Below are 16971 nucleotides of genomic sequence, written 5' to 3'. Positions count from 1 at the left end.
AGGGGATGACTAAGTGGCTAACAGCTTAATTGGGCATGTGCTGCATCCGATTACCTCCTAAAGGTAGGAGAATGTGTGAAATCACTTAGAGTACTGGCAGCAACACACGAAGGCTTGCACAAAATTACTGAAAGTGAGTTACATGTTGTGTTCAAATTTATGTATGTACACGACCAAAGCATGAGCATAGCTTTTACGCATTTAGCCTGTGGATGCAATGAATGCTAAATGACTATAAAATCACTGCCGTCACATTTGATACCACAGGGTTCCACTCACTTTATTACCCTTCCATTAGCATTAGTATTAAACTGCTGATTGCTTTTAGCTGTTAGCATTAGCTTCCTGGGCTTTTTTGCAATTCTGCACCTCATAGCAAACACACTACACAAGTGTGTGTAAATTTCAGTCTCTATGGTAACAACAGTCAAAACACAGGTCACATCTACAAAATCTGAACCTATGGGAGAACTCATCAGCAAGATACACAGCTACAATTCCCAAATAACACCACAGCAAGGGCCTAATTTAATTTGATTGTATGGTAATTATATTTTGCGGTGAAAAACAGACTCGTGTCTTAAGCAGGTACAATTCGGAGCCCAAAGGGTACCGTCCACAATCACGAAGTGTTTTAATATGCTTTGTGTGACATGAGGCGTTGTTTCGTTGCCAATCCTACAAGGAGGATCTGTCGCTGTCATTCATCAAGTGGAGCATGGCAGATGCTCTCGCAAGCCCCCATTGATTTTCCGGAAAGTGTGCGTGTGTTCGTACTTACGCGGGTGTGTCTGTGTACGCGGATGTGATGTGTCGCCAGCTAGCTGCAGAGATAATTAGAACACAACTCTTTGGCTGTCCCTGCAGGCCACTGATCCAGCTGCTTTCATCTAATATAGGTCAGCTGTGACAAAGCCCTCAGCATGGACACTGATCAGCTCTGCTAGCTCGCTTATACACAAAATACACAGTCATACACACACAAACATGAAAAACACTCTGCCACATGGTACTCATGTATGGAGCACGCACATGGGAATTAACACATACACCTACACACATAAGCCTATTGTATTTAACGACAAACAGGGGAACACGCTACAAAACTTAAAGTACTTCTGGAAAGTAATGTGAGAGTCACAAGTACTTTTGCAGAAAAACACAGACAGCTTGATTCCAATGTGCAGCTTTGACCCTTCAAGTCAACGCACTAAATAAGGCGATAGAGCAGACACAGTCAATGCAAATGCGTTCACTTATTCTAAAATCAATCCTAGACTGGAAAGATTCTCTAACATTAAGTATGTGTGTATCTAATTCTCAGTGGCATATGAACTGCATTAATTTGGATTAGAAAACACAGAAATACCACAAACAAAATTAAAATGGAATGCGTCTATGAATGGAGCAAATAAATCTACTTATAATCTGTTTAGAAAAGGCTGACATGAACGGTACTGACAGTGCATGCATTTGTTTTAGGTAAGAAATAAAGCTGTCAGATTTACAGGAATAGAGGAGCAACCCATAAGTGATCACATACTGCTTGAATAAAGATTTGTTATATTAAAATGTGATATTATTTGAGAAGACAGTGCGGATAGACTTAGGTGTGAGAATGTAAGGAGTTCACACTTTGGTCTACAACAATGAAAAAATGTTCATCTTAGTTTTCCATGTAACTAAGAACATTTAGAGCAGGGGTCTCAAACATACGGCCCACATACCAAAACCGGCCCACCAAAGGATCCAATCTGGCCCCTGGGATGAATTTTTGAAAGGCAAAAATTACACCGGGCATTTTAACAATCAAGAATGTTAAAATCATTTTTGTTCAGGGCTCACATACATAATCTGAATGTGATCTTAAGTGGGTTGGTCCAGAACAATAATAATAATAATAATCTTTATTTATATAGCACTTTTCATACATTAAAAACTGTAGCACAACGTGCTTTAATAATATCATAATAACCTATAAATAATGACATCTCTAAATTTTCTGTCTTTGTTTTTGTGTAAAACAAGTAAAAAAAATAAATATTGCACTTATTTTTCTCAATGAACTTCAGATTGTTCATGGTTGTTCAGGTTATTCACATTTTTTTAAAGGAAATTTGTAGATGTAAACATTTTCATTATGTAGTTTTACTTCTTTACTACTTTCATTGTTATTATTTTACTGGTCCGGCCCACTTGAGATCATATTGGACTAAATGTGGCCCCTGAACTAAAATGAGTTTGACACCCCTGATTTAGAGGAACTTTCCCTGATCTGGGGCTTGTAGTGTCTTGTATTTCAGGAACCTTCATTGGAGCACTTTGCCTTATCTTTATGTGTCTTTGGACTGTTGTGGAAATGCAGTTCATACTGGTCAATTTTCCACAAAAGAAAATCAAGAAAATTTTAGCTCCTTTAACTACAACTCCAGGACTTAAATTCTATGTACTTTTGGTGTAACTGTGACATATGCTGCATCTTCTCGGCCAGAAAAGCACAGAAAATTTTGGAAGATCCTTCACTCAGCTAACACCATGAATATCAATTGTTTACTCTCAAGTAAACATTTCAGGCAGTAAATGTAAAAAAGGTTTTCCTTTTTCCTCACTTTCATAACTCCACTTAATAAGTAGCTCAAGTCTTAGGTTGATACATTTTTAATCTGGTGTTTAGTGTTTTTATGTATTCTTCCATTCTCCTTGTCTTCATATTCCCTATGAGATTATATATATAGAATCTATTGTATCTATTACTTATGTGACTTTGTATTTTTATGTGGTTTTATGCTCCTTTATACCTGTATTTACAGCCCACTGACATTGGGATCAGATTAAAGTGTTGTATTGTAATTGTATTAATGGTATTTACCATTACAGCTACTGCCTAAAATGCACTTCCCTGTTGGAACAATAAGTGATATCTAAATCTTAATATTTGAGTATTGTTTGTTCAACTGATACCTCAGACATACATGCACCATCAATGGTTTTGCTTGATTTCACTGATTATTTTGCTCATGATACATTAAATACTCCATACATGCACTGTCACTTTCAGTGTAACCAACTTTTCAGAATGAATCTTTCCTGATAATACAAGGGATTTTAGTAATGCTTAGTTTACAAAGCTTTTAGTTTTCCAGTAAATGCATACAAATCTTATCCTCTTGCTCAGATTTTCAGAGAGTTTATATCAGTTTATCCTTCCTCTTTATTTACTAGTGGCAATAGCAAATTTATTTGAACACCCTGTTCTTTGGCAACAACTGTGGGACTGAAAAGCTCTCCTCTGTATAACCTCTAAAAATGCAGAGACGGCTATGGCTTAGTAAATCCTCAATATCCCCAAAGACGCATTCTCAAATGCGTACTCACAGATACAGACCTATCCTTTTTTTTTTTATCCGTACAACACTTGAACTACAACTTTCAGTAACCATCCACTATCTGCTCACAGAACCACAGGGGCTTCACTGAGACTCTGGGATGTCGAGAATCACATTAGACAAGGAAAAAACTACAATTTTGTTCATTCGCCAGACACCACTATCCTTTTTTCAAAGGTCACTTCCTTGTACAGAGAGTAGAAAAATAGTGACTACTTCACTTCCTCAGGTGTTTTATATCCAACGGACTTTATTGATGACCAATTCAAGAGAAAAGCATCATTATCTACTGTCCACTCCAGTGCTACAAATTCCTAATGGGGCAATAATTGGCACAAATTACTAAGTGAACAAGTAATGGTGTAGCCTTTGGGATGGTTTGATTGAGAGGCCCATGTTATGTCGCATTGCGGGAGATTCAGGTCTTCTCTTGACTCTAATCATCTATATTCTTCCTCATTTAGCCTCTCATTATTTTTTCTTCCAATGTATGCCCACAGAGTGCAAAGCTAGCAAGTGGGGTCATGCAGGGCTTTACACAACTGCGGCTATTTATGCAAATACAATCAATATTTGAGAGTCCCCTTCACTACTCACCCTCCCTCTCACTTACTCTTTCCATCTCCTTCTCTAACAAGAGACTGCAGTAGGGGCATTAATTAGGGCCAGACATGCGCCAAGGATTCCCCATAGGGCTTGAGCAGCAAGGCCAGTTCATACCAGGCCAGGAAAGGACAGGTTAGACCTGACCACCGCAATAAGGGTACAATGGGAGACCACAGAGACAGCAGCAACCTCGCCAAAATCTATAGGAGAACTGCTAAACTAGCTCTATTTAAGCAGCTCCAAAACATGACGAAATGAAGGGATAAACCAGATTGTAGAGGCCATTTCTAGCCTGCTACATGTTTAACCTGTTAAACTCCGGGCCATTTGTTTCTAGTTGGAATCAGTTCAACATAATGAAAAACATTGGATTAGGTAAAGCAAAGGTAAGACAAAATTTGTGAGCATAACTTCATGATACATCAAGCTTGTTTAGTGAGTTTTAACGATAGAGAAATAATACTTGTACTGTTCGATCTGCTTAGCTCAGCGGGGCAAACATTGTCGCATTGGTCAGTTGTTTTATCTAATTTTTCATGACATATGCTGGTTTTGGACTGTTAGCTTGTATTAGATATTTACCCATTTAAGTGCTTTCTGTTTGAGTTGTGTTCTGTTTTCCGAAAATCGGTTTTGTTGAGCTTTAAGCTGATGTTCTTGTGGTTACGTGTATAAGGTGTATAGCTCTTCAAGCAATGTGCAGCATTACCATAGCAACACAGATTCAACAGTGGCAGAGGCTACTCTTGGTATTGTCTTGCCATGTGATGCACCATGGCTTTAATAATAATATACATGTTTATTCATCTTTGGAATCTAATAAGGTATGCCACACAATAACCTAAAGCTGACCTTTCAATATCCGATTCCGTCATTGCCTGATTGAGACTGTGTAAATGAAGTGGACTTGGGAACGGTAGTTTTGAAGCCCCTAGTTTGCATTTATTTTGCTTGGCAGTAACCACAACCTCAGACTACGCAAGCTCATGATCTTATATTGTAATGTCTTAATTTGTCATATTTATAATGCTGTTAAAACATTACTTCTCAGCTCATATTAATTTTAAACACCCGGTTCATCAGTGTAAGTACAGTATTTTACAGAAAACAGTGCACTAATGCATGGGTTTGAGGCTTTAATGATGTTAGCATAAGTTGCTAGGATAGTAAGCTTTTTTCAGTCCATTTTCTTTAACAAGAATTTTTATTTGTCAGTATATTGTACATGCAACACACACTGAAACTGAACCTCTCCTTTGACCCCATCACTAGCTGAACATGCAAAAACACACCACACACTGCAAATAGGAGCAGTGGGCTCCAGTGTCAGGCATCCAGGAAGCAAATGGGGGATTAAATGCCTTGCTCAAGGGCACATTATCCAAACAATTTCTCTGCCAGGCCCAGAGATCTTTCAGTAACAAGCTGCTCCTCCAGCCTTCTAGGTCATGGCCCATCCATCTGCCCGAGTGTTTTTGTTTTGTTTCACGTTCATTTGGAGGGTTTGTCTAACACATTTTGTTTTGCTGCTGCTGAAGAAATAATGATAAAGAATTATTGTAAGACCATCAGTTGTGGATTTGAGCTCTGACAAACAGTGTATCTGATTTATGCAGATACTGTAGAGTTATGCTGAAGTGAAAACGTTTCTGAGTTATTATAACACTCCAGTGGGACCGATTAGTTCACCACAATCTAGGTAATTAATGGAAACACTGCAGATGTATGTACAGGAAGATGTGGACCAGTGTTTACTCCATCTAGATGATGTTAATATTGTAATAATATTCATCTAAATAATGCAAAAATACAATTTCTAGTCAGATAAGAACAACAAAAACCAACACACAAAGCTTTAGACTCCAGATACCTGAGAAAACTAAAGGAAAACTTAGCTAGCTTGTAACTCCCCAACACTGGGTCAGATGAGAGACAGTTGCAGTTCACATTCCCATTGTAATTCTAATTTAGAAGATCATCATATTATTTTTAGCCACATTGCCCAACGCTGACATAACATGTAAAAACATTCATTATCAGGATAGCTGACAAACTGGCATGTTAGCTGACACAAATAAAGCTCACTCCAACATTAGATAATATAGCTGAGTCATGCTACCAGGCTAAATATTTTCATTGAATACTCTGATGAAAATTCCTTTGGTGGTCTGGTTAGTGTAACTTTCCTAACCACTACTGTAGCACTTCTGCCAGTAAAAGAAACAAGACACTACAATATTATCTCTAGAGTAATTTACAACATTAAAACCAGTCTACTTATTTGAGATTCCAAATAAAAGGAATGACATCAGAGTATCTCCTAAAAATTATTATTTTAGTGATCCTACAGAGAAATTCTTCCTCCCTTCCTTCCTTCCTCCCATTTTCAGATGTTCCAGACCTATTATCATGAATGTTTGCCTTCAGATTCTACTGAAATGACAGATCATTCCTCTCAATTTTCAAGAGCTTTGAGTACTGTACCAGTGCAACTATTTCTTCTTTTGACCATAGCACAAGGAACGGTGCAGCCACATCTGCCTGAGCTGTGATGAGCCAAAATATTCCGGATTTTATTTTTCTCCAAAGAGCTTTTGTCAAGGGCATTGTATGAATATTCTTGTCTAAGTATTCTTAACTTTGCCGAAACCTCTAAAACCCAGAGAGTTTGAAGGCTTAGTTCCATTTGCTAACCACTGTCCTACATTTAGGACATAGCACATAGATTCTTAATAACTTCTTAGGGATTTCTACAGGATTAGGTTCAGACAACCCAAGCAACTTCCTTAACACCAGCCATTTCCAATTAGATCCTATTAACAGAACACTGACTTCAGCTCTGCAAACACCCGATGTGGGATTTCCATCCGCTTAACAGAGGGAAAAAAGTTTAATAATCGTTGCATATAGTAGAATATGTAGCGTAGTATAGATCCAACACACACACAGGAATAAAACAACTATTGAGCATATCACATATATATGGGAATCACACTAAGAACATCAGTAGAAGATCATTCGTTGCGTGATGGCCTGACACACCCTGCTGCTGAAAAGAAGCTCAGTAAAGCAGTACGATGACAGAGCTTTGGTGATGGTATGCAGTAGGTCAGGCTTTCATGGGAAGAAAGATAGGGTAAGAAAAGATAAAGACAAAAAATCCATGCTTTCCCTGGTGATTACTAAAAGCACATGCATATATAGCAGATGTATGAAGTGTACAAGTAATGTAGCTGACTTGACAGTAAAAGGGTAAAGAGGGAATGTAATCTCTCATGGTAAAATAAAGTGTATGCTCCCTGCAGTTATATAAGCAGCTATAAGATATGCAGAATCTCTCTCTGCATTGGTTATTTTTTGATATTATGAAACTATTTTTGCATGAAACTAAAATTGCAATTGCAGATGGTGATGGTGTTACACACACAGAAATGTAAAAATGACACTATTCTACATTTCTGTGCCAAATTTGATGGTGTTATAACTGCTTGTTGTATTTTCATCCTTTAAAGGAAGAGTGCAAAGCTTTAACAACAACCGTGTTTCACAGATATTATATTCACATGTAACAAAACAGCAACTGTAAATGACCATTATTAATAAACACAGTGGCTACTGGATTATGATTTTAGTTAAAAAAAATTCCATATGGAAAAATATGGAGCCGATTTAGGGACATAAGTTTTGTATATGAAAATATAAAATTTGAAACTGAAAATTTAAGTTTTGATCTTGAATTTTGAAAAATACAACAATCAACAAAAAGAGATCTGAAACTGAAAAAAAGATTTGAAACCGTAAAAAATAAGATTTGAATCTGAAAAGATAAAACATGCAACTAAAAAAAAAAATAAACCTCAAATATTAAAAATATATATGAAAGTGAAAAATGAAAATAAATAATTTATTCAAAAGAATTACCGAAGTGAATCAAAATTATATTTAACGTGAAAAAAGGTCTCCCTCGAAAAACAGATTTCATCTCAAGGGACTTCCTGGTTAAATAAAGGTTAAATAAAAACTTTTCATACACTTATTTTTAATTTGAATACGTTGTTGTATTTTTCAAAATTCAAGATCAAAACTTAAATTTTAAGCTTCAAATTTTATATTTTCATATACCAAACTTATGGCCCTAAATCAGCTCCATAGAAATCTAAACTGTTTGCCGGCAACATGTGTTGTTGGTTTTTTCCATCAAATAAACAACAAAATTTATAAATGTATTACATATATTTATAGTTACATATGTATTTTAATATGGAAATGTTAGATAAAACAGCTTTAAACCAAACCTTGCCTTCATTAAAGTGATGCTATTGTGTAAACAGAACCACATGTCATGACACAAACTGATTTGTGGTGGAAATGTCTTGGATTTATTCATCCTCTGCGATCCCAAAATTAATGTTTCCCTGGACACATTACCCAGAGGTTATGTATCCATACTTTGCAGAAATGCACTATGATAACATTTTAATCTGGTTGCTGGTTTGTACTCACAAGCTGCTTTAACATTAAAGCAGGTCGCCTGTCTCTTTGTCAAATCTATTTCTCCCACAACCACTGGACAAAGGCATTACAAAAACACACACACTGACACCCAAGGCGGCTGGATGCAAAACAACCCCCCCATTTCGCCTTAATGGATTTTCGACTTCTAGACTGTGCAAATCAACTGAGTGTACCAGCTCAAGGCATGTGTGCAGACAGATTGGGGTGGTAGTGATATGGTGCTCTTAAGCTGACACTAACTTACATGAATAAAAAGAGAGATGAAGGTCGACAATGTGCAAGAGAAGAGGGGAAAGGTTGAGACTGATCAGGGATGGGAAACAAGGAGCTGACGCAGAGGAAAGAAGGGACAAAAGTCTTCTTTGTGCTTCACTGAGTTTCACACTCAACGAACCATGTATTATTGTTACATCTGCATGCTTGCTTGCATGTACTGTAAATGTGTGTGTGTATAAAAGCATGTGTTGATGTGCACAGACACAGCTGTGCTCTGCTTTACGGCCATGCATCTTTATGAGAGCTGCGATGGAATGAAGTATGGCGCATACCCTAACACACACACACACACACACACACATATTCTCTGTGGTCGGGGCCAAAGCACTTAGAGCCCAGCTCCCTCTCCAGCACTCACCTGACAGCTCCACATTTTTCATCGCTTTTCTCTCCTTTTCTCTTTCTCTCTCCCTCGACTCTTAAGAATCCCTCAGTTCTTGTTAGGCGATTTCTATGCAGGGACAGGATACAGTTCAGTTTCTTTCTCCTTCATTCTCTCTCAATCAATCTGTCACCTTTTGCTATCACTCCTTTTATCCTCTTGCTGCCTTTCACTTGTAGACTGTAAACCTCTTTTTGCTTACTTGCAACTTCCGACAATCAGTGCCTGGCCTTTACATTTACAGCTATCTATGCTTTCTTCAGCTTCTCTGTTTTCGTAACTCTCCAAAGACATTAGAATAGGATGATGAGGAACAAAACAAGCCAATAAAGCAACAAAAACAACCTGATTTTTTTTTTTTTTTTTTTTTTTGAGTGGAATGTGGCCCCATATTGCCTTCTGTTATTTGCAACTCACAAGCGGGCAATTTGGAGGAAGACTAAAGTTATGATTAATTCATTCCGCTGCTGCTGGTGAATATAGCAGCATCAGTGATGCCCCAGAGCATCCAAACAATCAGTCTCATTCTCATTACTCTCAGTCAAACCTGAGAAAGAGTTTCTGTATGTGTGGGTGTCGGAACATACCCGAAATGTATAGCACGCGTGTATGAATCTCTAAAAGTAATTTTATGTCGGTGTTGCTTCACCTGAAACCTAATTGCGAGCCTGCTAATGCATTATGGATCATTAAACAAATCTAGTGGTAATGCAATGATTAGAAAAATGAATGAATGATGCATGCTTTGCCCACCCGTGTGTATGTGTGAATGCATGCACTTTCATTTGTGCGTCAACACACACCGAGAGGTCATTTAAGAGTGACAGTCTCAGGGCAATGAATAGGATGTCCATTAGCAGCCCTCTACTGGTAATATGAGATAAGGTAACAGCCAGTGTCACACCACGTCATCAGATTTCACTCAAGGTCATCTACTGTGCAATGCAGGGACCGCCCAGTTCATGCACCCACTTACCCAGATGTATGACAGAACAAGAACTAAAGGAACAACAACAAAACACAGCCTGCATACTATCTAATAGGGCTTTATAGCATGTTACAAGGGACCTTGGTGTTGGCCCCATTAGTAGCATTCAGTAAAGAACATCCTCATTATTACAGGACTATGCTGTATCGTTCAACTGAATAATTTCATTAAATAGTGTGTGTGTGTATGTGTATGTCTCAGTAGAATACAAAATTACTATTGTTATTATTTCTGCACACCATGTATTGCCTCCATGTATCTGTTCCATATCAACATTTTTAGACAGGACAGTGTTATAGTTTTCAAAGCTGCACTAGCTATTATCGTCACTACCATAATAACTGTTCATCATATTATAATTCATGAGACTTCTGCATCTACACCTTCCATGTGTTAACTCAGATTGTTGTGTAATCCCATGGCCACTATTAGCAGTTAAAGCTGCAGTGCTTGGTAGTTTTTAGTGGCACTGCAAAAAAAAAAAAAAAAATCCATTTTCTTTCAGCATATTGCAATTCAAGTGGTCTAAGGGTGAAGACACACCAGCCCGACTGCCGATCGTCGCCAGAAAAGGTAGCCCAACTGATCAGTCGGCTCCCGTCTCCCTGACACAGTCAAAAAAGTTTGAAGAACACACCAAATCGACTACCGACTTCAGTGTACATTCTGTGCTTGAGCGAGACGTAAAACTGGAAAATAACGGAATATCTCTCCAGACAAAAACCAAGAGTTCGCTGTTGTCAGTCATTGTTGTCAGCAGAGAGTGTTGAGTAGTCAAGAAGGGTTGTTGTTGTACTTTTTGAACACACGGCTAGTAATAAGAAGATAATGGTGTTGTCAGCTCTCAGGCTTCTTCTTGTGGAAGAAGAAAGATGTTGCAGGTGAAAACTAAGGAGAAATCACACTATGCTAACAATGCTAACAGTGTTCACTTCATGGAATGAATGAAGTCCATAGTCAACACTAACTGGCACTCATTCAGATACGATATGAGCAATGAATGGCCTATTATAGAAGACAATATTAGTGTGAAGTACCTTGGCATAGCTGTATTCACATGGAAACTTCTCCTTCACTGATTCACTAGTCAAGGGCTATTCCTCCACCAATCAGATTGGTCCGACTGAACAACGGGTACTGGTCAATTATACACGTTGAATTGGCCGAAAAGACTGGCAACGGCATTAACGATGGCTGATCACTTAGAACACACCAAGCAGAATCACAACCAGACCATAGCCAGACTGCCCAACGATGTCTGCCCGCCGAAAATTGGGTTGGTGTGGGCATCAGATTTCTGCATCTACCTCTTCACTGTCTTTTGGAGCTATAGAAAAGTTATTCCATAATGCAAATTTCTTGCTGATCATACGTGATTACAGACAGGCAGGAGGGGAAAAAACATGACAGTTGGTATTACTGATCGCTGTTCATTTAATCAGAAATGACCTGGAAGTAATACTGCTGCTTCACTGAAACAATGTCAGTTCATCTATCTTTACATTGAGTCTGTTGATTTGGACTAAGAGGAGAGAGCTGCAGAAGAAAGGTGTGTGTTTTTAATTTCCTCTATTTCTTTTCTCCTCATGGTTCTTGCCGGTTTGACCACACTTCACAGAAAACGTTTAAACTTGAGAAAAAAAAGTAGTGTTTGGTTTGGTTTGATACTAAACACTTGATACACTTATTTCAGTCATATTTTCAAGTTTTCACATTTGATACTTTCAAAATGATTTTACATTTATCTGTTTTTTTTTGTCCACCTAGAATGTTAACAAACAAGATTCCAAATACTTTGAAGCTATGATCAGGATCTTGTATGTTAACATCATGTGCGAAGAATGTGATGTAGAAGCCTGAAAATGAACTTTTAGGAGAAGGGGATTTTCAAGGTTGAAAACAAAATGACGATTTTTTTTTCCTGACATTGATGGATGCACTTTTATTGTCTAAACCTAAATAATTAAAAGAATTGGGATGTTAACTCCAGTCTCTGGTGGATTTTTTATGTCGACCATCTACCCTAAAAACCTCCTGCTCATTCAGGAAAAGACAAAAAGGAGCAGAACATATAATATAAAATTTATGTTTTTATGGTTGGCAGAAATGTACAGTGGCAGCATTTTCTGTTGATTGGGTTGTATTTTTTCAGAATCAGATGCATCATATACATTTTATATATAATCCCAACAGCTTTTCTTCTGTGCACAACTACACAATTAATAATGCGACAAATAGGTGTACCATTGTGACTCTTGTCTGCCACAGTGGAGTTCAGCCAATCAGTGATGCAGATTTCCAGCGGGGGGAGGGGGGAATTGAATGAATCGGAACAAAGTGTCAGGGTCATGTTGGGGTCACAAATGATGTCACGGTGTAGAAAGCCTGTTCAAGTGAAGTCATCAAAGCCTCATTATTCCTTTCACTTGGGCAAATTAGCTTCGCCACTCAGGTACGTGTGCACAGATGTGTGTGCGTGGTTATCGGTCTAATTTGTACCAGGGTGCCGCCGAGTTAGCGCCGCGTGTGTGTTTTTGCGTGCACAGGTGCTAATTTAGTTAAAAATTCAGCCGTTCAAAGAAACACATGCACTTGTTGTCAGATGGCGTTCATGGAAAAGGAGAGACCATCAAAAAGTGCACCATCAAACAGCCGTATTACAATGACAAGCGCCAAGGAGGACAGAGAAACACAGGAAGACACAAAAGAAAGTGTTGCAGAGCAGCAGAAAAGGGAAAAAGATGTATATTTATCATTTGCATAATCAGTTGTTTCTTCATTTTTTTTTTTACAGCTTTTTCATAAATCTTAACTCTAACAAAGGAGAAAATGTGGAGAGAAAGTGCTGATAAACAAACAAGAGAAGAGTTTATTTATCTAAAAATCATCATCAACCCGTCGTCGCGAGCAACAGCGGAACCACTGGGCGGAACGTTCGTCACACACCAACTGCCTCAACTGGAATTTGCATATTCCTGTTTGCATAATGCGCATAGGTGTGTGTCTAATTACAGTATAACAAGCATCACAATTGATTGCTTGCATCTCTCCTCTGGTCTGGACCTAAGTAGCCATTTGCAGTGTGTGTTGGGCCTGTGTTTGTTTGCTGATCTGCTGACCTTTAAGTGAGAAAGAGAAAAGGAAAAAAAAAGTCAGTGATTCAGACGCATACACAAACAGAAGAACCCTGCGCCGAGTGTCATATTGGGTTAATGCATTGCTTTTGCAGAGTGTAGATTCATCTTATCAGTGGAGCATGTAAAATACTCCATCACACAGAGCTTTTGCTAAAGGCCAGCACTGTCATGGCTGCTTTGCCAGTTTCTAGGTAACTGCTGCACATATTTGCCACATGCTGTACATATATACACTCACATAACCCATGTGGACAGGCACTCCAGAAAGTATGAGGGCAGGAGAATGAACAGAACATAAAAAAAATCTGATCTGTATTATTCATGAGATACAGTATATGGATTGATGGATTCTTTGTTGTCATGTACACAAGGTGGAAAAGCCTCATGGGCCTCAGAGGTGGGAAGAAACAAGCCAAAAAATATTTACTGGGCTTCAGTAGAATTTTAAGGTATCTGTGCTGTATCTGTTGTTCTTCACCCCCTACATTTTAACACTCATATCACTACTTTCCACTCCCTATAATTTCAACATAAGCTGCTTTTTTTGATGAATTTGAGGAATATCTTTATTTTGCAACAATGCACCTTCTCAATTTCAAAATCGATTTTAGCTCAAATGGATGATACGTTTATGTGTCCATGGGTGCTGTCACACCCAACAAATGCAATAAGAAAAAAAAACTAACATTATAAAACAGAAGATGAAACAAACAAGACAGGGAGATTGAGGAAAATGTATAATATTTTGAGTTCTGTTGCTAACACTGATAATAATCTACACATTGTGGTACAGTAAATGTTCATTATCTTCAGTATATTAGTTTATTTTACTCAGTAAAGAGGGGTTTGATAGTCTTTAATGAGTCTACTTGTGTACATTTACCACTTCTGATAACCCTGTCTGATATGAAGAAAGTCTGCTATGAAAGTAAATCTGTCTCATCAGATTTTGAATTATAAAAGCCATTGAATTTCTAGCGCTAATTTTTTTTTTTTTTTTGCACTGAAATTAAGTATCTGAATTTTTTGTCTCTAAATTCAACTATGTTCATAAATTTAGAATTTAAAAAAATTCAGCTGCAAAAATTCCAGATGCAAAAAATTCATATACAAAATATTCAGATGCGAAAAATTCAGCTCACACATCCGCACTGACCGTCTTCCTGCATCAGCATCACTTGACCAACCTAACGTAACACGACTGGCTGGCTGCCAGTTTGACTTAAGATAGAATCGATTGCTTATACGTGGTGTCCCAGCTGTGTGGTCTGAATTTTTTGCGTCTGAAATTTTTGCATCTGAATTTTTTTTAATTTAAATTTATGAACATAGTTAAATTGAGAGACAAAAAATTCAGCTACTAAATTTCAGTGCAAAAAAAAAAAAAAAATTCAAATACTTAATTTCAGTACAAAAAAATTCAGTGCTAGAAATTCAATGGCTTTTATGATTCAAAATCTGATGAGACAGATTTACTTCCATAGTCTATGTGTGACAAAACAATGGAATAAGGGTTGACAAACAAACCACCAAAATGAAGCCACTGCCCAAGAATCTTAAGGTGTTTTCACACTGCGTACCCGAGTCTGTATCCGAGTACATTTGACCCCAAAGTCCACTTAATTTTATCAATACAAATGCAAATGTTCCGTGCTTGAGTACCATGCCTGAGTCCAGCTGAGGAGGTAGTCCTGGGTACGGACTGCATGGACTCCAGTACGGTACGTTACAGTGTGAAAGCGATCCGTGCCCGAGAATGGACATGACCTAATCACCACGAGACCATAGACGGTGCTCCTGTTGTCTCCTGAAAAAGCTTCGGATCCACCTTAGTGACCAAACCACTCGATGATATATCAGGGACAACAAAGGTCGCTCTTCTTCTCTTTGCCTCAAACAGGCTAACAGACAGAAAAGTATTGCCGCCATTGTAGACAAATGAACACAACAGTTGCTCAGTTGATGCTGTAAGGGTTTGTCTTCTGACTTCCACGTTTGTTGGACAGCAACAGAATTCCTTCCACACCGCCACCTACTGTTTCGGCCCACTAACACCCACTTGTACTCAGGCATGGGCCACGGTATGTGCTTGTGAACGCAACATCTGCAGAAAAGGTATGAATGTATCCCAGTACGGTACGGACTTGGGTACGCAGTGTGAAAGCACCCTAAGGCTACATTCAGATAGCAAGTCTTAATGAACAATTTGGATTTTTGGGTGAAATAGGATTTTTTGTGTGCTTGTTCATATTACACATTACATGGGGCTTGTATCAGATTTGAGTATGAACTCAATGCGACCCTTAAGTGACCCACATGCACAAAAGAGGTCCTGATGTAATATGTGACTACACAGGCATGCACTGCATTTACGGAAGTAAGTAGGGGTGTAAGAAAATATCGGTTCTGCAATATATCGCGATATTTCATTTCACAATACTGTATCGATATTAAAAAGTACTGTATTGATATTTTTAGGTATTTAGTCAAATGCAGATATTATTGAGGTTCATTTTTGTTTTTCTTTTTTGTTTATATTTTATTTATTATTATTTAACACTGTTTTATTAAATAATGTTTGTTCCTTGTTGGGATTGCACAAAAATAATGTTCTGATGTTAGTTCTGAACTAATAGAATATGAACATTTGAACAGGATCTTAAACTGTAATGTCTGTAAAACAGAATTCAAGTTTTAACACAGGAACATTTTGTGATATAGCATTAGATCCTGCTGGGAACAAATAAAAATGTGTTTAGTATTTGTGCAGATTTCTGGTGTATTTCAATTCTTCAAGGAAATAATCATAAAAAAAAAGAAACAAACAAAAAAATTGCCTTTTTAACAGTATCGTGATATATCGTATTGTGATCCTAGTATTGTGATTTGTATCTTATCGCCAGATTCTTGCCAATACACAGCCCTAGAAGTAAATATATTTTTCTGGCCGTTCCTCTTCCTGGGACGCAGAATTTTGGCATTTGTCGCATTTCAGTGATATAAAGGTCAGATAAATGCGACCTGGCTGTTCAGACTGAAGTGGCATTGCAAAATATTCGATATGTATCGGATTTAGTACCACATATGAAAGTGGCCTTGGTCAGATTTGAAATAATCGGATTTGTGCTGTTCAAACTGTCTTTAACAGATAGGATACAGGTCACATATGGGCAAAAAATTGGAGTTGGGCCACATTTAACTGCAGTCTGAACGTAGCCTTAAAGTGTAATACCACTAACCACCACTAGGTGCTGACTCCAAAACACTGAGGCTGAATAAACTTACACTGAACACAAAATGCTAAGCTAACTGAGACAGTCTCCTCATCTGCCCAGTTTGACTTTATAAGCTGACAGGATGACAATCTGTTCAACTGTGGCTAATAGGCTATTGTAACAACAGACTTAAGTGATTTTTTTACACAGTGTTTGATGAGTTTACTTCTGTTTAGTATTTGTTTATGTTTGACCCCACGCAGATGGGAATGGTTCCACCCCATTTGTCCAAATATGGTCGCTTCCAGCTCTAAAAAACCAACTCATTGAAGGCCAAACTGCAAACTACTGATTTCAAAATGGCACTTCAGAGGCCAATGGGAAATGTCACGGCCCCTAATCATATGCAGGCCATAAAATAAAGTCACGTGGTCCAATGTTTGAGTGAGGCTGCACAGTGAGCGTA

At 38.0% G+C, this 16971-nt stretch overlaps 1 protein-coding gene across 2 annotated transcripts in view; it reads right to left on the bottom strand.

The window, feature by feature from the left end:
- Window positions 1–16971, bottom strand: part of dlgap3 (discs, large (Drosophila) homolog-associated protein 3) — a 209489-nt gene that overhangs the window by 94324 nt on the left and 98194 nt on the right. The gene's annotated exons all lie outside the window — the stretch shown is intronic.

The sequence above is a fragment of the Sphaeramia orbicularis genome, chromosome 11, assembly GCF_902148855.1.
Source record: "Sphaeramia orbicularis chromosome 11, fSphaOr1.1, whole genome shotgun sequence".
In the NCBI taxonomy this organism is placed as follows: domain Eukaryota; kingdom Metazoa; phylum Chordata; class Actinopteri; order Kurtiformes; family Apogonidae; genus Sphaeramia; species Sphaeramia orbicularis.
The sequence above is the reverse complement of the archived record's forward strand: the minus strand, read 5'-3'. Positions and strand labels throughout refer to the sequence as shown.